Source organism: Puma concolor, chromosome D1 (genome assembly GCF_028749965.1).
Source record: "Puma concolor isolate L17-30 chromosome D1, mPumCon1.1.hap2, whole genome shotgun sequence".
NCBI classification, from domain to species: Eukaryota; Metazoa; Chordata; class Mammalia; order Carnivora; family Felidae; genus Puma; species Puma concolor.
Window position 1 is genome coordinate 67,952,776 of NC_141676.1, and position 23,293 is coordinate 67,976,068.

Below are 23,293 nucleotides of genomic sequence, written 5' to 3' on the forward strand. Positions count from 1 at the left end.
AGAGCTAGTCATGTAGCCAACAGGAGGACATTTATTCAAGTATTTCTAGAGGTAAGGGGTAAACTGAGGGCAATACATAATATAATGAATAAATTGTGCTTTTAATTGACCCAAAAAATCTAAGGAGTACAAAACAAGGCACAAATTTTGGGAAACAGTTTGATGACATAAATGAAGGATTTTTGCTGTATATTTTTAGAAGAGCTGCATGATTTGGGTTACCTAGTTTTTCTGCATTTATGTCATGGCAATGGCAGATTAGTTCATGATAATGACCTTGCACTATGAAAATCTCAAAGGCTGAAAGGTTTCCTCCTATCTCAATTATTTTTCAAATTTAATGAAGGAATTGGAAGTAGAATTGATCTTCCAAAATTTCTACCTGGGCTAATTTGTAGGAAGATTATTTTTCCTTAATATTTCATGAGTACACACCATAAGGCTATTGCCATTAGTTTGTTTTTCAATACGAATTCAACCAACCTTCTCTTTTTCTCATTCATGGTGTTCTGTTCAGCTCACACCCACAGTCCCTCCTCTGCCTTCATTCCTGCCCTTATACTCTCCCATCTGCCCCAGCCACATGCTTCTTCCTTACACATTGTGGACCAGCCAGCCCACAACTTTCAGAAAATATTCCTTCCCTAGTAAATGCTCAGTATTTCTTTGCAAACAACAGGAAAATATAAAGTTGTTTTCTATGTTATCCTCCAAAATTTCAGCCATCCTTTCTGAATCCTTTGAGCAAATATTCACCATTATTCCAGCCCCCAGCTGAATCTTCTGTCCTACCATGCATTTCTTCTACCTCTTGTCTGCCAGCTCCCTTCCTTCTTTCGTTTAAGCAGCATGTCCAAAAAGATCCTCCTTTCCTTACTCTTTAGAAACAGGGTAGATAATCTGCAGTCTACATGTAGAAACTCTACATAAAAAAAAAAAATGACCTTGGAATCATTCATTCTTCAATAAGCATATTAAGCATCTCTCATGTGTTATACTTTTTTATTGTACTATACACAGATGCACAAATCAGATGGTGAGGCTCTCTTTAAGGAGCTTAAAGACTAATTGAAGGGACAATATCCGGGCATGAAAAACAAAAGCCAATTTAGAAAAAGGGTTATAAAAGAGGCAGCACAAACTATTCACAAAACAATGAAAAAGAAAAAAAAAAAACATATCCATTGGGAAAATTAGGGCAGCCTCATGGAAGATTTAGTACTTTGCTAGAGCTTAAGTTAGGGCAAAATGTGAACATGCAAAGATAGAAAAGGGATATTCCTGAGGAAAGAAAAGTAAAACAAAGGCAGAGGGTGGGGAATTAGAGGCCATTACTGATTGGTTTGGAAGGAATATGACACTAAGAGAGTTTAATAGTAAAATTTACACTGGAACTAAAGCTACTCTTAAATGCAAACTCAATAGCTTCTTATTCCTAATGCTAACCAGTCTTAGCTCTGACCAATTTTTAGAGCATCCATATGCATAAATTCAGTGAAACTCTTCTTAAACCTCATGAGGTGGTAAATTAATTCCATAGATCTATCCTCCACTTTTAAAAATATTTAGTTATTTTGAGAGACAGAGAAAGCAGGCGGGAGCAGGAGAAGGAGAGAGAGAGAAACCCAAGCAGCCTTGGTGCTGCTAGTGCTGAGCCTGATAAGGGGCTGAGGGCTCCATGTCATGAACCATGAGATCATGACCTGAGCTGAAACCAAAAGTGGGGTGTTAAACTTGACTGAGCCACCCAGGTGCCCCTCCCCCACTTTTTAAATAGGTGCATTGGTATACTTTTGGAGGCTTTAGGTGGCTCAGTGATTTAGGTCATGTTACCTACTTACTTAATTATTTAGTTTTTATTAAACACAAACAACATGTTTTATACTCAAGCCCAATCGTTTTTTTTGTTTGTTTGTTTTTTGTTTTTTTTTTTTAGGAGAGAGAGTGCGCAAGCATGGAGTGGGGGTGGGGGTGTAAGAGGGTGTAAGGTTGGAGTGGAGGGAGAGGGACAGAAAGAGAGACTCTTACACAGCTCCATGCCCAGCTCAGAGCCCCACATGGGGTTCAATCTCACGACCCTGAGATCACGACCTGAGCTGAAACAAAGAAATCAAGAATCTGACACTTAACTGGCTGAATCACCCAGGCACCTCTAATCTTGTAAATTCTATAATCTATTACCTTCAACATTCAAGTGGAGTACACCATGAATCTTACTTGACCAAATATTTGACTTAGTGCAACTTAGCTTAGTTTAATAAACATTTATTGAGCTCTACTATAATCTCAGCATGGTGCTGGAAACAATGCAAAGGTAAATATATTTCAATCCTCTGTTTCTTTTCAACTACTTTTCATTGTGCATTTGCCCCTGCCCACAAAATTAGAGTGCACATATTTTCATCCTGTTAGCATAATGCCTGATATGTAATGGCTACCAAATTTCTGTTTAACACTCAGTCATTAGGCCATATGTACCTCATATTTAAATACATTGCCATGTTATAAATTAGATTACAGAGCTAAGAATGTCTAAAAATACTTTTTGTATGGTGGTATTGCCATGCCCAGGCAATTCTGCATTTGAATGCTTTCTATTGGTGATTTGTTTAAATATAACTTTATGGCAATTGTACTTCTAGTAAGAATGGAGTAACAGGGCTTGGATTTATAGTCCAGTCTGAAGAAACCAAAAAACAGGACAAAATACATGAAACAATGAATTTCAAGTACGGACACCAGCCAACAAAGAACAGTGAACTCTGAGAGACAGGAAACAAGTAAGGTAAGTCCTATAACTACCCCATCTACAACCTTGAATATCCATGCCACAATGAAGGGAGGGAGAATCCAAATGAAACCCAATGAACTTGCTGAGTTGATGAGACAGGGTTGTTTTTCTGAAGAGACCAAAGTGACAAGTAAAAACAGAGACATCTATAATTATAATTGGAGATTTTAATACCCTAAATAATTAATAGAATTCACAGAAAGAAATCTATAAAGTTATAGAAGACCTTTACAAAACCATCCATGAATTTGAACTAATGTACCTTTAGAGAACACTCCACCCAGCAATGGCAAAATGCACATATTATTTTCAAATGCTCACAAAACATTTACCAAGATAGAACATATTTTGAACCATAAGTCAAATTTTAATAAATTTAAAAGGAGTCATGTTAAAAAAAAGTATATTCTTGGACCATAGTGAAATTAAGTTAGAAATCAAGGTAAAACAATCTCTGGACAGTCCTAAAATGTTTGGAAATTAAATAAAACACTTATAAATAACCCACTGGCTAAAGAACAAATAAAAAAGAAATTAGAATGTATTTTGAACTGAATGAAAATAAACCATAACATATCAAAATTTGTTGGATATCCTTAAAGCCAAAGTTAAAAGAACATACATAGCACTAAACACCTATTTTAAAAAGAATAAGAAAAAAAAAAGAGCTCAAATTAGTGATCTCAGCTTGCACTCTTCACAACCAAAAAATATAGCAAGAACACAATAAAAGAAGCAAAAGAAAGGAAATAAAAAGGATCAGAAGAGAAAGGAAAGAAAATCAATAAAACTAAGAGCTAGTTCTTTGATAATATCAATAAAATTATAATCCTCTGGGAAGACTAATGAGGGAAAAATGAGGAAAGAAATAAATCATCAAAATCATGAATGAGAGAGGTAGTAGCATCACTATAGATCTTATAGCCTCCATGAAAGGTTCAATAAGAAAATCTCATAAAAAACTTTATGTCAACAAGTTTGACACCTTAGATGAAGTGGATACTTTTCTTGAGAAATATAAAATACTAATTCTCACTCAAGAGAATAAGTAACATAAATAGCTAATTCATATATTTATCAAAGATAGTGAGGGGTGCCTGGGTGGCTCAGTTGGTTAAGTGTCTGTCTTCGGCTCAGGTCATGATCTTGCAGTTCGTTGGCCAGAGCCCTGCATTGGGCTATGTGCTGACAGCTCAGAGCCTGGAGCCTGCCTCAGATTCCATGTCTACCTCTCTCTGCCCCTCCCTGGCTTGCACTCTGTCTCTCAAAAATGAATAAACATTAAAAAAATTTAAAGGTATTGAATTTGTAATTAAAAACCTATCACCGAGAAACTCCATGCCCAGATGCCTTCACTAATGAATTCTACCAAGTATTTAAGGAAGAAATAATAATGCTATACAAATTCTATCAGAGAACTAAAGAGGAAACAATACTTTCCAACTTGTTTTTTGGGGGCCAGATTACCCTAGTACTAAGCCAGATGAGGATATTACCAGCAAAGCAAATACCCATATGCCCTTATATATGCAAAAATTCTAAACAAACTTTAAGTAAATCGATTCCAACAATATATAAAAAAGGTAGTGAATCATGACCAAGTAGGTTTAACTTTTGAAAACAATCCAATATGATTCATGATATTATTTTTTTTTAATAATACAAAAAACAAAAAGAAGCACATGATCATTTCAATAGGTACAAGAAACACCATTTTACAAAATTCAGTATCTATTCCTGGCTTAAAAAACAAAAACAAAAACAAAACTTTCAGGACAAGATCGGAATGTCTCTTCTTTTTTTAAATGTTTTTTCAATTAATTTATTTTGATAGAGAGAGAGCACACTAGCAAGTGGGAGAGGGGCAGAGAGAGAGGAAGAGTGAAAATCCCAAGCAGACTCCGTGCTGTCAGCATAAGAGTCTCACAAGGGACTCCATCTCACAAACCATAAGATCATGACCTGAGTTGAAATCAAGAGTTAGACGCTTAACAAACTGAGCCACCCAGGCACCCCAAGACATGTTTTTTCTTATCACTTATATTCAGCATTGTCTGGTAGGTTCTAGACAGTGCAACAGGTCAATAAATAGACATTGGAAAGGGAGAAATAAAAGTGTCTTTCTTCCCATAAGGCATAATTGTCTATGTAGAAAATTTCATGGAATCTAAAACAAATTCTAGAATTTATAAATGAGTTTAGCAAGTGTTGCAGAATACAAGATCAATATACAAAGATCAATTGTATTTCTCTGTACTAGCAGTAAATAAATGTTAACTGAAATAAAAATAATACCATTTATAATAAGATAAAAATATAAAATACTTAGGGATAAACTGTATAAAACATGTGCAAGCCATGTACACTGAAAAAACAAATACATTTCCTGAGAGAAATTAAAGACATATAAGTAGAGAGATATACCATGTTTCTGGGTAAGAATAGTCAATATTGTTAAGATATCATTTTTTGAAAATTGATTTATAGATTCAATGCAATGCAATCCCAATCAAAAACTCTACAATGATATTTGTTTGTTTGCTTATTTGTTTGTCCTGGAAAAACTGCTAAGCTGATCCTAAAATTATATAGAAATTCAAAGAATATAGAATAGCCCAAACAACTTTGAGATGGAAAAACAGAATTGGAGAAATAAATCTTACCTGTTTTCTAGTCCTATTATAAAGTTAAGGTAATCAAAGCAGTGTGGCACTGGCATAAAGATAAATAAACATACCAAGAGAACAGAATAGAGACTCCACACATCTATAGATAACTGATTTTCAATATAAATGCAAAGGGAATTCAATGGGGTAAAGGTAATCTTTTCAAGAAATGATGTTGGAACAATTGGATATCCAAATGCAAAACAGCAAATTTTGAATTATGTCTCTCTTTACAATTTTTTTTAACGTTTTATTTATTTTTGAGACAGAGAGAGAGCATGAATGGGGGAGGGTCAGAGAGAGAGGGAGACACAGAATCTGAAGCAGGCTCCAGGCTCTGAGCTGTCAGCACAGAGCCCGACGCGGGCTCGAACTCACGGACCGTGAGATCATGACCTGAGCTGAAGTCGGACGCTTAACCAACTGAACCACCCAGGCGCCCCATACAAATTAATTCAAATTAAATTATAGACCTAAATGTCTAGAGTTTAGACATTTTTATAAATTAAACTAGAAAAAGAAAAAAAGTAGAAGAAAATCTTTGTGACTTTTGGTTAGATATATTGGTATGTATATTGTAACAGATGAGTGAAAAGGAATGAACTATTGGTACATACAACTGAATGAATTTCAAAATAACCAAGCTGAATCAAATAAAACATTAAAAGTACATATTGTTTATCCCATGTATATAAAATCCTAGAAAATGAAAACTAATCTATAGTGACAGAAAGGAAAATCTGGGAATAAGGGTAAGGAAGGTCAGGGGAGGAAGTTGGATGGAGAGATTACAAAGGTACATGATGAAACTTTTGAGGGTGATATAGATACATTCATTACCTTAAATGGATGGTATCATAGGTCAAAACTTATCAAATTATACATGTTAAATATCTTCAGTTCATTGGATATTAATTATATCTCATTGAAGCTATTTTTAAAAAGTTCTCTAAAAGTTCATAGAAAAACCATCAGAAAGTATCACTCTCCTGGGTTTTATCCCAAGTGATAAATTCTGTCACCCTTTAATGTTACAAACTTATAGTTTGATCCATCTCCCATAGGAAGGGAGAGGATTAGAAAACAATGACTTTCTAGCAAGAAGGGAAACAAAATATACACGTAAGCTTAACAAGAGGAAAGGACCAAAATTTCATATCTGGGGGCCTTACTCTTAGTTATGATTCTTGCCCTAATTATCTCTAAGATCTTGGTTCAGTTATTTTGCTTTGACAAGCTAAAATTACTCATCTATAAAATGAAGATCTTAGATTCAACCATCTCTTGTTTCTTTCAGTTATAATTCAGTGATTTGTGAATAGATTTTAATCCTCAATAATTCCATTTTCCTCTCAAAGTAAGCACTTACAGATAAGACCTTAAGTTTAGCAAAGATATCTCAAGTAATTCTGAATTATGCATTATGTCATACATGTTGACAATCTCTCTCTAGTAATACAGTAAATTCTCTTGAGGGTAGGATCCTCCATTGTAAAAACTCTGGTTTCCCTGTCATATTTGAAGTTCAGAGCTTACATAATTGTAACAGTGACATTATAACATATTAAAATTGTAAGAATAGAAATTTACCATTTTACTTTGTTAAAAACTACTTTACCCTGCAGCATCAAGGTGCTATTCTCAATATACAGATAGAGAAATAGGTCCATAGAGGCTAATGTAACTTGCTTTGCCACTTACTAGCTATGCTACCTTGGACAGGTCCTTAGTTTCTCTGCTTCAGTTTGTCATCTGCAAAGTGGAGATTAACAGAACTCACCTCTTAGGTAGTATTTGTACAATTTCATCTGTCTATCTATCTATCTATCTATCTATCTATCTATCATCTATCTCTCTTTTTTATGTTTAATTTGTAGATAGAGCACGAGCAGGAGAGGGCAGGGGAGGGGGGCAGAGACTCACTGACAGAAGAGAGCCTGATACGGGGCTGGAACTCATGAATCATGTGATCATGACCTGAGTCAAAGTGGGATGCTTAACCCACTGAGCCACCCAGGCACCCTAATATTTGTAAAACTCTAGAGAAGAGCCAAGCACACAGTACGCACTAGTAGCATTTATGAAATTAATCCATTTCATTTTAATTTGTTAATATATTTAATAAATAAGTACTAATAAGTAGGTAATAAGTAAAATCTATAATAAATTCATATCTTATGGTTCCATTTGACTAATGATCAAGAAATATTTAGGTAGTTGCAGACTGACCTTCCCTGACCACTACCACACCCTACTCTAAAGTATGTATCATCCTAATGTTCTTTCTCCCAGAACCTTGTTTGTTTCCTTCATAGTTCCCATCTTAACTTGAAATATATTTGTTTATTCACTTTTTACTTTTAGTCTCTTCCACTAAACTATAGTTTCAGAGAAGAGAAGCAAATGTACACTCAGCATCAGCACAATGCCTAGGACATGATGGGCTCTTTCAGTGTTTGCTTGATATTACTGCTATTAATGAGGCCTAGAATAGATAAAAGCTTAATAAAACTTGGATAAACTTATGTTAGTATGCTTATTATGGTGTGTGTGTGTGTGTGTGTGTGTGTGTGTGTGTGTGTGTGTATTTTTCAAGATACAGGGTGAATTTGGCCACGGTTCGTATCAAAAATTCACATCTGACCCATTTTCTCCTATTTAAGAGAGAATGACATGTCTTTTTCGATGGTGGCAAAACTCATGTGAGTGTACCAGGGTAAAGGGGGGCATGAACTTTTACTGTATGCAGCAGTGCTCCAGAGGGCATGAAATGTCCTATAGTATATAAAAAATCATACAAAAGAGAAGTGTGCCATATATTTAATCAGTCAGTCATACTTCAAACATGCTTAAGAGATGCAAGTCATTGCAAAAGTGTGCTATTCCCTGTTCTCTGCACAGTCTGGATTCCTAAACACAGAACTATCAAGGAAAGAAAGAGAGTGATCCCAAGCAAGCAGACTGAAGCAGTCAGGACACTAGTTCTGCTTTGAACATAGTTCTACCTACCAGTAGATGACAGCAACATTAACCCTCAGGGTAGTTAAGGTCAGAGCTAACCTGGATAAAACTAGGAGGCAGATCAAATGTGTCTTCCTCATCTTCTTCCCCTTCAAGAGTCCTCTGCTCTTCTCCTTGGACTCTCCTGACAGAAGAAAAGCTACAAGAACTCACAGATAAGACAGTAATAAGAATCTGGGGTGCCTGGGTGGCTCAGTTCATTAAGCATCCGACTTTGGCTCAGGTCATGATTTCAAGGTTCATGATTTTGAGCCCCGTGTCAGGCTCTGTGCTGACAGCTAAGAGTCTGGAGCCTGCTTCAGATTCTGTTTCCCTCTCTCTCTGCCCCTTCCCCGCTCACATTCTGTCTCTTTCTCAAAAATAAATATTAAAAAAAAGAATTTAATATCTGCCCCCTACTTGCTTTCTGGACTCTTTTTGAGGGTAGGTGTGATTCTTATTCATCTGTTTATCCCCAGGCCCTAGCATGCTGCCTAGCATATAGTGAGGATGGGCAAAGGTTTGTTATAGAAACAGATGAATGTGAAAAGTATTTCATTTAATGTTGATAATGACAGAAATTCCTTATATTTATAGACTACATTTTGCTGACAAAGCACATTCACAACGAGGACTTCTCTTCCTTTTCACCCTCTGTCTATTCACTCATTCACATACTAAACATCAGGGGTGCCTGGCTAGCTCAGTTGTAGAGCATGCAACTTGATCTCAGGGTGGTGAGTTCAAGGCCCACCTTGGGCCTAGAGCTTATTAAAAACAAACAAAAACAAAAACAAAAAAACCCAAAACCAAAAACCAAATATTAGTAAATCAATGCCTTCTTCATTTAATACAGAACACAGATTTCTTTCCTGAATTGCGTATTTGGCTGCATGCTGGTCATCTCCACTCAAGTATCTCACAGACATCTCAGACTTACTGCCTTGAAAATCTGAACTCTTATCCTCTTTCCTTCCCCTCAAATCTGCTATTCTTTCATTTCTTTATCCAGTAAATCCCAGCTCCTTCCACTTGGTCATTTAAGCCATATGCATTCATCACAGGAACTCCCAATATCTACTTCATCATGAACACTGGAATCTGCTCTAACCTTGCCCATCACCAATGTCATCATGTGCCGCTCTCCCTCACTCCATGATGCAGCCCCACAGGCCTGCTTCCAGTATGTAGGATATGATGAAGCTCATACTTGTGTCAGTTCCTATGCAAATGCTACTTTGCTTCAAATCTTCTCCCACCTTTTCTCCAGAATTCTCTCCCACTTATCCTTCAAATCTCAGTTCCACTATGCACTGTAGGAGGCTTCACAGCATCTCTGTCCTCTCCTCACTAGATGTCAGTAGCATTCCCTTCCCCCAGCTTTAACAACCAAAAAAATCTCTAGCCATTGCCAAATGTCCCCCGGAGGGATGAAATCCCATCCAGTTGAGAACCACTACTCTAGACTCTGTCAGGGCCCCTGTCACAGCTTTTCATGGAACCTAGTTTATAAACCTCTTTTTTTTGTGACTTTCAGATTATTGCTGAACTCCTCATTGGACTACCCTCCCATGGACAGAAAAGAGTCCCTTTGTTTATCATTACATCCCTGTATGTACATAATCTCTAGCATGAGATTGGTGCTCACTGAACATTTGTTGAATAAATGAATGGATTGGATTATCACAAAAACTACATGGAGTGTGTACAGCCACAGTGAGCACTCCCATTTCTAAACTGAAGTAACAGATAGACTCAATGATTAAATGATAGGCATGTGAATTGCACCAGGAATAAATGGTAGATATAAGACTTGAACTTAGGTTTTTCCACTCTCAGTTCTTTTTGGCAGCATACATTATTCGATTGACATTCCCATGTTTTAACCTTCTCAGATTACTTTATTTCCCTGGCTTCCACATTTCCCATTGCATTTTGTCTTTGCCATCTATGCAAGAGTATTATACTCCTAACTGTATTTCAAGGGCTGAGATGCCCAGGTCCTCACAGTAGCTTCCAATAAAGCTGCACTCTGATGCTTTTGAAACCTCACAACATATTAAATATAGGAGGGAGGTGATTAGGGCTTTTCATGTTGTAATAGGAATGCAAGATGGAAAAAAAATCGATAACTCCCCTGAGTGAATTTGCTTTTATGGTATTCTTAGCCCTGTGGCCCACTCTAGTAAAAAGCCTGGAGAGAAGTAATCACATGACATGTAAGATAATCTGATTTTAATGTAGGCATTGTAGAACTGCTAACTTGAACATAAAAGAACTTATAAAGATGCCTCACTAAAATTTCTTTTATTTCTGTGCTGCCTAAGTATGGCCAAACAGAAACATCTCAACTGGAAATAGAAAAAATATATATATTAATGGCACTTTCCATATGCCTATTGCACTTCTATTTTCCAGAGGTTTGACATGCAAGATCTATACAGCATAACTACTCATTTTTTTTTTCCAAACAAGTATTTTTGAATGGCCTAAGTGTTTTGATGGCCAGTGAGGAGGTGGCTGAGAGGGCAGGGCACACTGTTAAGAGGTAAACCTGGCATGGAGAGAAACTGATGTTAGAATTTCCTTACTGGCAGCTAAGCCTGGGGGTTGAAGTCCTTTCTCCTCCGTAAGCAATGCCTATTCTTTCCTATCTCTACACCGAGGCAGAGAGCACAATTAAGGGTAGATGATCTGGAGTCAGATTTCCTGGGTTAGAATCCTAGTCAGACTGGGTTTTAATTATTTGACCTTGATCAGGATTCTCTACAGCCTGGGCTTCAGTTTCCTCATCTATAAAATAGGCTTGATAATGGCATTTATGTTATATGGTTGTTGTGAGGATTAAACAGGTCAGCCCATGTGACCAGTATAAAATAAATGCCCAGTAAATAGTCATTAGCTGTTATCTTTATTTAAATATACATATTTCTTTTGCTATGTAACACAAAGTTCTATCCATATGTCCTATGTTTATAATCTCACTAGTTCATAAGCACCTCAAGAACCTAATCTTCATTGCATTTTCATCATTGTATAAGTATCTCACTTGATTCTTAAAAAAAATCCTAGGAAGCTAGAATGGTTTTATCTATTTTATAGACAGGAAACTGAGACCCAGACTGACTGGAATGTGCCAAGGATTATGCAGTTAGGCAGTGGTAGGGCCAGGACTAGAGCATTGGTCTTCTTAGGAAGACTCTTTTGAGCAGTTGATACCATAAAAATTTCATAGATTCACTTCTTGTCTCAACCCAGGATATCAAAATGGCCCTAAAAAGAAGTTCGTTGAGTGTTTGTCCTCCCTTTTCCTCACTCTTATCAGTATGTCTCCACTAGGTCGCAACTACATGTTTTAATCAGTATTTGAATAATACTCTGTCTCTCTCTTGCCTTCCCTACCTCTGCCTGCTCCCTCCATCTCTTTCCTTTCTTTTTCTCTCCCTTACCTCCACTTCTATCCTTTCTTTCTCTATCCCTTCCCCTGCACTCCTACACACACACACACACACACACACACACACACACACACACACACACAGAAATATCTTATTGGTCTATTTCACACAGAGGAGAGGGTGATGACTTTGATATTTCCAACATATATGATGAGAAAATGGGGATCAGGTGAGAGCGAGGAAAGGAATGGAGTTTGAATTAAAGGTAGATAGATGTATAGGTGTATAGATATATAGGTACATAGATGGATGGATGGATAGATAGATAATATGGAAAAGAGAAAGAGACAGTCCTTGATCCTAATAAAGCTTGTAGCCAGGGGAACAACAATTAATAAAAAATCTTGGGAGATGATGAATGGGTCTGAGTGTCTGCTCTATTAATTATTTACCGTGTGAATTTGGGAAATTTGGTTAACCTTACCAAGTCTCAGCTTCCTGCTGTGTAAATAATGAATAATAATAATGTTTTCAATCTTCTGGGAATATTGTGAGGATGAGTGAATTGCTTAACATTTCTTAGAACATAAAAGAGTACTAAATAAATAATAATAAATAAATGTTGGCTATCATCAATAGTATTATCATTACAATTAATATTATTAATGCTATCAAGAAGGAGAAAGTATAGAAGGACTCTGAGGTGAGGGTGATAAATTTCTGTTTGGCACTTCAGGCAATAAAGAGCTATGAGGGGAAAGTATTATTCAAAGAAAATGTATAGTTATTGGTTAAATGACTGGTAGGTTAAGTACTACAAATGCAGGGAATTCAGCTAGGATTTATTTTCAAGAGCCAAGTGGTTCTGGGTTAGAACAAAAGCTAAATCCCAGTCTTAGAGTCATCCCAAACATTTATCCCTAGCGCTCATGAAGTCCAGGCCTATTCACCCCAAAATGAAGTTGCATGTAGATTGTTACTATATCACTAGCAAAACCCCAGATTAAACAAACTAAATCATTTGAGATTATACTATGGAGTCAAGACAGTGACATGTAAACTACTCGAAAGGCTAGTCATAAGCATAAATAATGAATTTCACCAAAATAAACCTTGCAAATTTGATTTCACTGAACTGTGCTGATGGGATAAAAGGTTAGTTAACATTGGGCTCACAAACATTTATACCAGGAGGAAGCTTTTTTAAGGCACTGAGACTAAATATTACTCAGGCACAGAAATATAATGTTTTGTTGGCTTTATAATTCCTTTAAATCAGCAGTCTCTCCCCATAAAAATATAAAAAAAGCATATGCTTTTTGATATCCTTTTACCCAGCAATAATTTTATTTCAAAAACATTTCAGTGAACACTAATTGAACAGAAACTGTCAATTTTCCTTTTACAATGAAAGGAAAATTGCTGGGATGAAAAGTTTCTAATCATTATATCTAATTAAAAAGTTAATCCTTAGGTTCCTCATCTTTAAGTTCCTCCAAATATAACAAAAGAGTTTCCTTTTCAAAAATGGTAGACAAAAGCAGTCATTAGGTAATGTTACTTCCACAGTAAAGCCACAAACTTGGAAATAATATTGGCCCAAGCTATTGTGAGAGAATTAGAAAAATTACAGGAATCAACAAAAATCTTGGCTTGTAGTGACCTATGTTTTTCAATGCAGAAAAAACCCATTTGAGAACCAACAGTGGGGGATCAAATAAGTAATTATGATCTAAGCCTTTTGTGCTTTGGAGACAGAAAAATAGGCTCTATATCCCAGCTATGGAGAAATGCGATGTGACTCACTCTCTTTTTTTAAATTTTTTTTTTCAACGTTTATTTATTTTTGGGACAGAGAGAGACAGAGCATGAACGGGGGAGGGGCAGAGAGAGAGGGAGACACAGAATCGGAAACAGGCTCCAGGCTCTGAGCCATCAGCCCAGAGCCCGACGCGGGGCTCGAACTCACGGACCGCGAGATCGTGACTTGGCTGAAGTCGGACGCTTAACCAACTGCGCCACCCAGGCGCCCCGTGACTCACTCTCTTAATATGAGTAAGAGGAACCTCTACAGGTTCAAAAAGAGAGAGAGAGCCAGAAGCAAGCTATCCTTTTAAATAGGTGAGGCTTTAGACCAAGATCCAACTTACAACCCATCTTCTAATGTCACCCTCCCCACAACAACCTCCTGATGCCTAGAGGAGAAGAAAGGAGAAGAGCCTAGATGAATATGGGACATAATCCATCTACATATGATTGTCTCACATGGATCATGAGAAAGGGGTGGGGAATAGTTCTGAGAGGCTCAATGCAAATTGCAGGATTATGAGCAGGTTGTATTGACCATTTCTACTTCTTGCTTAGTGTTTTAAGTATTTTAGGGGATTGTATAGTGATAAAAGCAAGAAAGTCTCTTTCTAGGTGCCCTTTGCTAGAGGGAGTAGTAAACAGATCCATAATATAGCAATGCATTTTATAAGAGTAATGCTCCATGTGGAGCATCTGACTTCGGCTCAGGTCATGATACCGTGATTCACGAGTTTGAACCCCACGTTAGGTTCTGTGCTTACAGCTCAGAGCCTGGAGCCTGCTTCAGATTCTGTGTCTCCCTCTCTCTCTGTCCCTTCCCCACTCATGCTCTGTCTCTCTCTCTCTGAAAAATAAACATTAAAAATTTTAAAGAGCGTTTCCTGATTTTCATTAACTAGGACCAGCAAGATCATTCTCAGTAACTAAGCCTACTCATTCTGATAATACTCAGTGCAACTTCTAACCCATTACAAAAGTCCTCACTAAAGGCTGAATATCTGCAGCTCTGAAATAAGCAAATACAATTAGATGTCAACTCAGATCATGGCCTTCACAGAGCAAAAGGGCAATCTTCCTAATGGATTTTTCTCTTCCTTCCAGACAAAATTCTTTCTACATTTTGCCTCTCAGGGAAAGGAGGGATAAAGATTGAGCAAATATATATATATATTTTTTTGCACAATGTTTTTTCCTATAAGGACCTTTTAGAGTTCACTGACATCCTCTGTTTTCTGCCTTTACTTTCTTTCTGAGAAGCAAATACTGTGTACTAAACAGGAGTGAAAAATACGAAGCTCTTGCTCTTCTCCCTACAAGGTGTGTATGGCTGAAACTAAGCTTTTTGACATTTTTGAACCTTTATTTTCTCTACTGTAAAACAGGGATAATAATCCCTGTCATGGCAGGGGTCTTGGGGGATCAAAGAATGTGGAAACGCTTTGGAAATCACAAGGGGTGATTATTTTTCTGTGTAAGGGAAAGAAAAAGGTATTTAGCCTTTATTGGACATCTATCAAATACCAGGTAAAGCACTAAGCCCCTTATGTACTAGGTCTTTTAATAAAGTAACCCAATGGTATGGACATGAGGCCCACAGAATAGGCAAGCAAAGGAAATGGTAGAGAGACTGATTAATGTATCTAGGCTCTCAAAGCTTGTTAATTGTACAGGCAAAATTAAAATCAATCTTGTTTCTCTCCAAAGACAATGCTCAGCTTCCAGAAAGTAGGAAATTATGCTTTTGGTGCACAGTGATAAAAATGCAAGGTTTGAGAGTGAATCAGCAAAGGCTTGAATGCTAATGCTGCCACTCACTTGGTGTTGCCACGGGTAAGTTGTTTAAATTCTCTCTGAAGTTTTGTTGTCTCATCTAAAAATGAGAAAGACTAGTGACTTTACCCACATAGTTGTGAAGATTTCTTGAAAAAATGCATACATAGCACTTAGCAGGATAGTTGGCTCACAGTTAACATTCAATACACATCAGTTATTGCTGTTTCATCACTGAAAAACATTTTTTAGCAGCCAGTTCAGGAAATGCTTCAGAAAAATGTCATAGTCCCTTATAGTTTATTCTGAATAATTTGAAGATAAGGTAGATTTTATCATATACAACTAAAAATTGAATAAAATCATTGGAAGTCAGCTGAGTGAGCTAAAATATATGAGATTGAAGAAATCCAATCAGATATGAGGTGAAAGTTATGGTCAAGATAACACAGAAAGAGTAAAGTCAGGAAGAAAAGAATGAAAATTGCCAAATTTGACTTAGTGGGCAATGCACAAATCTTTCAGTATTTTGAATGACAGCTAACCTGGAGTTTAAGTTCTTGGCTACCCATTCATATGCATGGTATACTTTACACTATATATTCTAAATGATATAGGGCATATGGTCCCTTCATTGAAAACATTAAAAAGTCAAAGTTAAAATGCTAACCTCTAAAGTTAGATTCCCTCTTATCTATTTAAAAACTTATTTAACAAGGCTAAAAAAAAAAAATTAAGTGTGAGGTTTCTCCTCACGCAATGACCTTTATCTCTGATTTATGCTCTGAAAAACAATCTACAGATGATGCAAAGATCTAGGAGATACAAGAGCCCATCTAAGAACAACAAGTCAACTTGGGTTTAAACACTGACTCCACTGATAGTTGGGCAACCTTGTATGAATGCTTCTCTTTAACTGTGAAATGGGAGTAATATCCTTAGTCTTTTAGGGTGATTGTGCAGGTTACAGAAGTTGATATGGCTCCATTTACAACCTAATTCCTAGCACCTAGGAGGCAATAAGTTATCTTCACTTAGTTTCCTTTTTCTTAAGTATTTTGGAAAACATCTAATCTATTTATTAAGTGCCCACAGGTTCTAAATTCATCCTTAGGTATTGGTGAAACATAACACTGCTCCTGCCCTTGAGGATTTCACAGACTAGCTAATCATTTCATGGAACTGACACCATACACTATGATGGCATTAATATGGAGTGGAATGGAAAAACAACATGTTTAAATTGGTTGGGGGTCTAGGAGAGGGTGGGGAATAAGTAGACCAAGAAAAACTACAGACAAAAAGAAATGCTACATGTTCAAAGGTAGCCAGATTCTGCAGAAAAACAACAGAGGAAAGGATTTCCCAGGCTCAGAATAAAAGCACATGAGGTAGCTTATTCTTCACTCCTGTAGTTTAGAGTAGGGACGACTTCTCCAGTGAAATGCTCTGGGTCTCTTACGCCATTCCCAGAAGAAGAAAGAAGTTTTATACTGGGTAAGTTTGAAGAAGCAAACTGGGCATGCTCAGCTCACTCTTTCCTTTTCTAAGACAGCCAGCCAGCTGGAGCTTTGCGATCTCTTTCCGCTGTGAGATAAGCTTAGCAAGGCAGGCTGTGCCTCTGCAGAAGCTGGCAGTTTGGGGCAGGGAGTAAATCTAGTTCAAAAGATCTTGGCAAACCCGTCTGACTGCCTACTATAGCCATTTCCTCCAATATAGCTTTTATCAGTAATAAATCTGTATTTTAAAAAAATCTGTATCAGAATCTGGCACCTTTATCTTATCTGGTTTTGTTTTAAGGTGAAAAAAAAAAGACATTCTATTTATTGAGCTCCTCAGACTAGATAAAGCATCAGCGTTTAGAGAGTGCACAGTGTATTCAAAATGTGACACTTCTTTTTTTTCTTTTTTCTTCAGGAGACTAATGTACTTAGTACAGGGAAGAAAGAACTAGTTTTAAGGTTTCAAGTTGGTCAGTAAGTGGGTTGTGGGGGCTTTTCTGTCATCCCAAAGGATTTGCACAATATCCCATAAGCAATGTGAAGCCAAGGAAAGTTTTGAAGTTGGAGAGATAAGAAGGCATTCTGTGGGAGGAAGGAATGTTGGAATATTCTGGCAGCTTGAGGTGTATGGGTTTGTGGTGCACTAGTGGCAAAAAGCCATTTTAAAGGCTGTTCCAACAGTCTAGGTAAGATCTTTGTGGGTAGATTTAATCATTGATACAATATTGATCTCTAAAGTCTCTTAGAATCTAATAAATGTAAGACAGAAAGACAACATGCCTTACTGTGAAATTGCAGTTTTAAAATACCTTAAAGGCCAAGGGGAGGGGTGGGGGAAGCTGCAGATACAGACAGTTCCCGACTTAGGTGCCTTGACTTACAATTTTTTGTCTTTACAGTACTGTGAAAACAATACACATTCAATAAAAACCATACTTTGGCTACTGAATTTTGATCTTTTTCTGGGCTAGCGATATGCAGGATGATCGTCTCTTATGATGCTGGGCAGCAGCAGCAGGATGGAGCTCCCAGTCAGCCACGGGACCCTGAGGGTAAACAAGCAAAGCACTTGCAACCATTCTGTGCTTCACTTTAAGTGCCATATTCAACAAATTACATGAGATACTCAACACTTTACTATACAATAGCCTTTGTGTTAGACAATTTTGGCCCAACTATAGGCTAACACAAGTGCTCTGAACAGGTGTACGTGAAGCAAGGCTAAGCTATGATGCTCAGTAGGTTAGGTGTATTTGATGCATTTTCCAATCATATTTTCAATTTATGACAGGTTTATCAGGACTTAAACTCATTGTCAGTTGAGGAATATTCTTAATGAGGGTTCTAATAAGAGGGACTAAGCTCAGCTGTTGCTGAAATGAAGAGGTGATTACATGGACAATCTAGAGCTCATCAGAAATAATCACACCTAATTTAAAAGCCATTGTCTAAAAGACAAGCCAAATTTCACCAATCATGCAATAGGTTGATGTTTTGTGGGGGAGGGGGGAAGAGAGAGCATACAAGTCTCTTGCACCACCATTACCACCACCAGAAAAAGAATAGGCATGGAACAGCACTAATGTAACAGACTAGAGCATAAAGGGTATCGGAAATACAATGTGTAACATGATTCATCTCATGATGCGACATGTAAACAAACAGGTGGGAATTTCTAGTGGATAGAGAGGAGAACTGCAAATCACAGCTGTCTGACTAATCACACTCTGGTCCTGGTTCCTCTTGTTAAACAAGCACTCTGTTTTGAAGTAACTAAATATTATGAATTTATATCTTCAAGCTGTTATGCATACATTGAAGAGGTTAAATTGAGCTAGCTTTTTGAAGAATATCCCTTGTTTTCTACTGCAGAAATGAGAGATAAAACTTAGGGATGCAATACCATATTTATTTAGCAAAACTTTGTTAAGGACTTACTGGATGTTATCTATTGTGTTGGTTAAGTGACAGATCTGTCCCTTGGATAGAACAACGGCAGCAGCCACACTGGACCCTGAGCTTGGAGGGGGAGATGTCCTTAAATTATCAATCATCTTTCAAATTTGAAAGGAATTTAGAAAGCTTTTCTCATTCCAGTTTTTGACGAATTTATCTCTATTCCAAAATGAAGTTCCAAGAAAATAAATAAATATTTAAATAAAATTTCCAAAAGAGCTGTAAGTACATTATTTTTTAAAAAAAACTGTATTTTTCCTACTTCGTTCCTAAACTTACTAAATTTGGCCTCATTCCTAATCATCATTTTTTGAGCTATATTGTGACCTAAATAAGTTTAGTTTTTTGATCACTTAATGCTTATCAGCTTCTTATAAATCAAGTAAACATCAACAAATGCGGGGTACTGTATGAATTAGTCCAGCACAAAGAAAAGAGTGACCCTCTGAGATCAGACCTGAGCTCCAAACATAAATCTGATCCTTAGTGGTATAAATTAGGGCAAGTTACTTTGTTTCTAAAAGTCCATTTGCTCATCTATAAAATGGGAAGAAGATGACCTATATCCCCACACTATTTTGAAGGTTATAATAAATTAATAGATAAGAAATGCTTCACGGGGCGCCTGGGTGGCGCAGTCGGTTAAGCGTCCGACTTCAGCCAGGTCACGATCTCGCGGTCCGTGAGTTCAAGCCCCGCGTCAGGCTCTGGGCTGATGGCTCAGAGCCTGGAGTCTGTTTCTGATTCTGTGTCTCCCTCTCTCTCTGCCCCTCCCCCGTTCATGCTCTGTCTCTCTCTGTCCCAAAAATAAATAAACGTTGAAAAAAAAAAAAAAAGAAATGCTTCACATATGACAGCAATTATTGTAATTTATAATTATGCCATTCACATAAAGTACATAGCATCATTGAATGCAAGGGCTATAAAGAAACTAGAGATCTAGGCTGCCATGTCTTTCCTTATTATTCATGGCTAACTGTGTTAATTTTCAGTTCTCTTTTCTGAGAGGTCCAAATGTAGCTTCACCATCTTTCTTAGCATCACTGTCCATTCAGCCATCATGAATCAATCAGGGTCCACACAATGAAACATATTAATAATATTTTGCATCTAGTCTAGTTCCCTCCAGTTGACATGCACTAAAATTCTGACACTTGGTTTGGGTGGTTCAGAGTCCAGAGTTAGCCCAGCTAAATTTTCTGATTTCCAGTTCTGTATATTTCCATTGGAACACACTCACTCACCTTCCTCTGAGTTGTGAAATTCAATATGAGTCCAAGCTGGGAGAGACAGATCACTTAACAGCCTTAATTCTGCTGAGGCATGAATTAAAGCATGACCCTTGCAATCTACAGTTACAGACTGATTTGAAACAAGGAACTGTTTAGGAGACAATTCATGCACTCTGTCAAGGCCAAAGCTATAATGGGGTCGACAATACAGTAATTTTAGTGATGGGATAATGGACATTATACCAAACTGCTGCCATGTTAGCCACAGGCATCACATGATAAGAGGACACTTTCAGATTCTACAAAATATGATTTATCAATTTTGACATCAATTTAGTCAATTGGGTCTGGAATGTACAAAGGGAATATCTGTTTCCAGTCACTGGTTTATTCCTAAAAAATACAACTTACCCATTACTGTTTTAAAGTCACATTGAAGTTTAAAGGAGGAATAACTCTTAGAAAAATGTTTGTTTATGTTCCAAAAATCCTCTTGGAGGATTTCTAATGAACTTAATAAATGGTGTTCGAGGGATGTACTCAAGATTTACAGTTCAACCAAAAAGAAATGAATGGAGGAAGAGAGATGGGAGACCGTATGCTCTAAATACTACTACTACTACTAATAATAATAATAATTTTCAGTAAAGTTAAATGATTACTTTATTTCCTTATTAGCATCCACCAAAACTCTATGTAGTGACTTTCCTAGATAGAGATTATCCATCATCGAATGTATTTAAACAAGTTATTAAAAATATCTTTCTCATGAAGGTATCAGAGGGAGGACTCAATGCTGGAGCTGCAGAGGAAGGGAAGGTCAACATCGCATATTTGGTGGGCCATGATCTATTGCCTTGGGCTTGGTATTTGAGGGCTTTATTAAGACACCTTCCCAATTTCCAACTTACAAATGTAGTAAATTATAATTGCTCTCAGGTGATTGAAAACTTAGCCATGCAAGTTAACCATAAAGAAATGAAAGAACACTTAGGCCAGCAGGACTTTTGAAAATATCCTCCCTAAAGAAAGAACTGTATCAATCTAAAGTTTGGAAAGATGTTAGAGTAAAGAAGGAAAGCAAAGAAAAAGGGAAATCAGAAAGGCAAGCATTGCCAACCAATCAGGAACACACTAGGTGGGAAGGAGTGGGAACATTTAGGTTCAAATAATTAACAGATTCTGAAGATGTTTTGATTCCACAGAGAGAGGTCCAATAGCTGGAAATTACCCTTCACTTCTTTCATTTTTCTTATCTGCTTCATTTTGTTATATTTTGCCTCAAAGAAACTCACACTATTTAATCGATCTTATTGTTCTACATCCAGAATACAGCTCAATCCATACAATGGATCTCCATCACCATTGCTGCTACCTGAATCCAGTCAACATTATCCCTCCCTTGGAAGGGCATTCCAACTACATTTTCTCCTTCCATCATTGCCTCCCCACAGCTCATTCTTACTATGTACATCAAGACCATTTCACATCCAATGGCTTCTTGTTGAACTTTGAATACAATTCAGACTCCCTACCACAGTCTTCAAAGTCTCCACGACCTGCAATCTCCATTCCTGACCTTCTTCCACATACTCTCTCTTTTCCATACTAGCCTTTTTCTGTTGCAAAAGATAAAATTTGTCCTTACCCTAGGGTCCTTGAACATGCTATTCTATTATTTATAACATCACCTGAAGACTGTTATAAGGCTGTCCCCTTTTCACCTTTCATCCTTCAAATATCAACTCAATGGTCTCCTCCCCATTAAGGCCTTCCCTTACTTTAGTGTCTATCCAAAGAAGCACCTGCTCCCCACTGCCTCCAACAAGTTATTCTCCATATCACAGTGCCCTTGTTTATTTTACAGTCATAAGTCACTATTTGAAGTAATCTTATTTATTTGTTTACTTGTTAATTGTCTGTAATTCTCAACTAAATCTTGCCTGTTGTATTTATTGCTATATTTTCAAATTTCTAGGACAGGACTTGGCATAAATAGATAATTAATAAATACTTATGAATGACTAGGCAACTGAATTATATGTACATGGATATATCATTTCTTCTTAAATTTTTTTTTTCAACGTTTATTTTTTTTTTTTTTTGGGACAGAGAGAGACAGAGCATGAACGGGGGAGGGGCAGAGAGAGAGGGAGACACAGAATCGGAAACAGGCTCCAGGCTCTGAGCCATCAGCCCAGAGCCTGACGCGGGGCTCGAACTCACGGACCGCGAGATCGTGACCTGGCTGAAGTCGGACGCTTAACCGACTGCGCCACCCAGGCGCCCCTATCATTTCTTCTAATAATTATAATTTTCACTGAAATTTACATTTACATAATTTGATATCATGTACATTTAAGCCAGTCTAAGTTAGTTTCTTGGTCCCAGTTCCTTCTGGATACTTACCAGATACTGGATACTTATCTGGGCTTTCAAAGAGACAAAAGGGATCCAGGAACCAGAAACCTAATCACAGTATTAACATGCTTCACATGGTACATTATTCCCTCCCTACCAATTTTTAAAGATACTATTCTTTCACTCATTTATGAATGAGTCAGGCCCTATCCCCACACTAAAAATACAGAAATAAATAAGGCACATTTGTGTTCTCTCAAATCTTCTAATATGGTAGATGAAGCAGACATGTAAGCAATCACAATACTAAGTGAAATAAGTGATGTACAACATTCTGTGAGAACACAGAAAAGGAAGGTTTAAAGAAGGTAATATTTGGGATGATACTTGATTGATGGATATGTTATCAAACAGAGGAACAGGGAGAATCTTAATAAAAAGGGGGTGTGTGAAAAAATATTTGGCAGGAGACTGAATGCATGGTGGCTTCAGAGAATCAGGGAACAAATGGTTGGCTGTTGCTAGACATAAGAGAAGTGGCTGGAGATGGGTTGGAGAATAGGTTGAGGCTAAAATGAAAATAATCTTAAAGTTCTGCTATGGAAATCAAGTTTTATTTTTTAAACTAGTGTTTGGAATCTTGTGTTTCATGAAATACTGGTAAATATTTCATCACACACATTTAGTCCATGTTGCACATAATTGACCTGCCTTGGAAAGATGTAAAACCCCAAGGACTTTGAAAAAATCCCATAATAATAAATTAACAACTATTTAACATCTTTGATCCTACACAGACCACCCATTA

General features: G+C 37.1%; 1 protein-coding gene across 22 annotated transcripts in view; it reads right to left on the reverse strand.

The window, feature by feature from the left end:
* DLG2 (discs large MAGUK scaffold protein 2) overlaps nucleotides 1-23,293 on the reverse strand; it is a 2,060,086-nt gene that overhangs the window by 744,509 nt on the left and 1,292,284 nt on the right. The window lies entirely within an intron of this gene.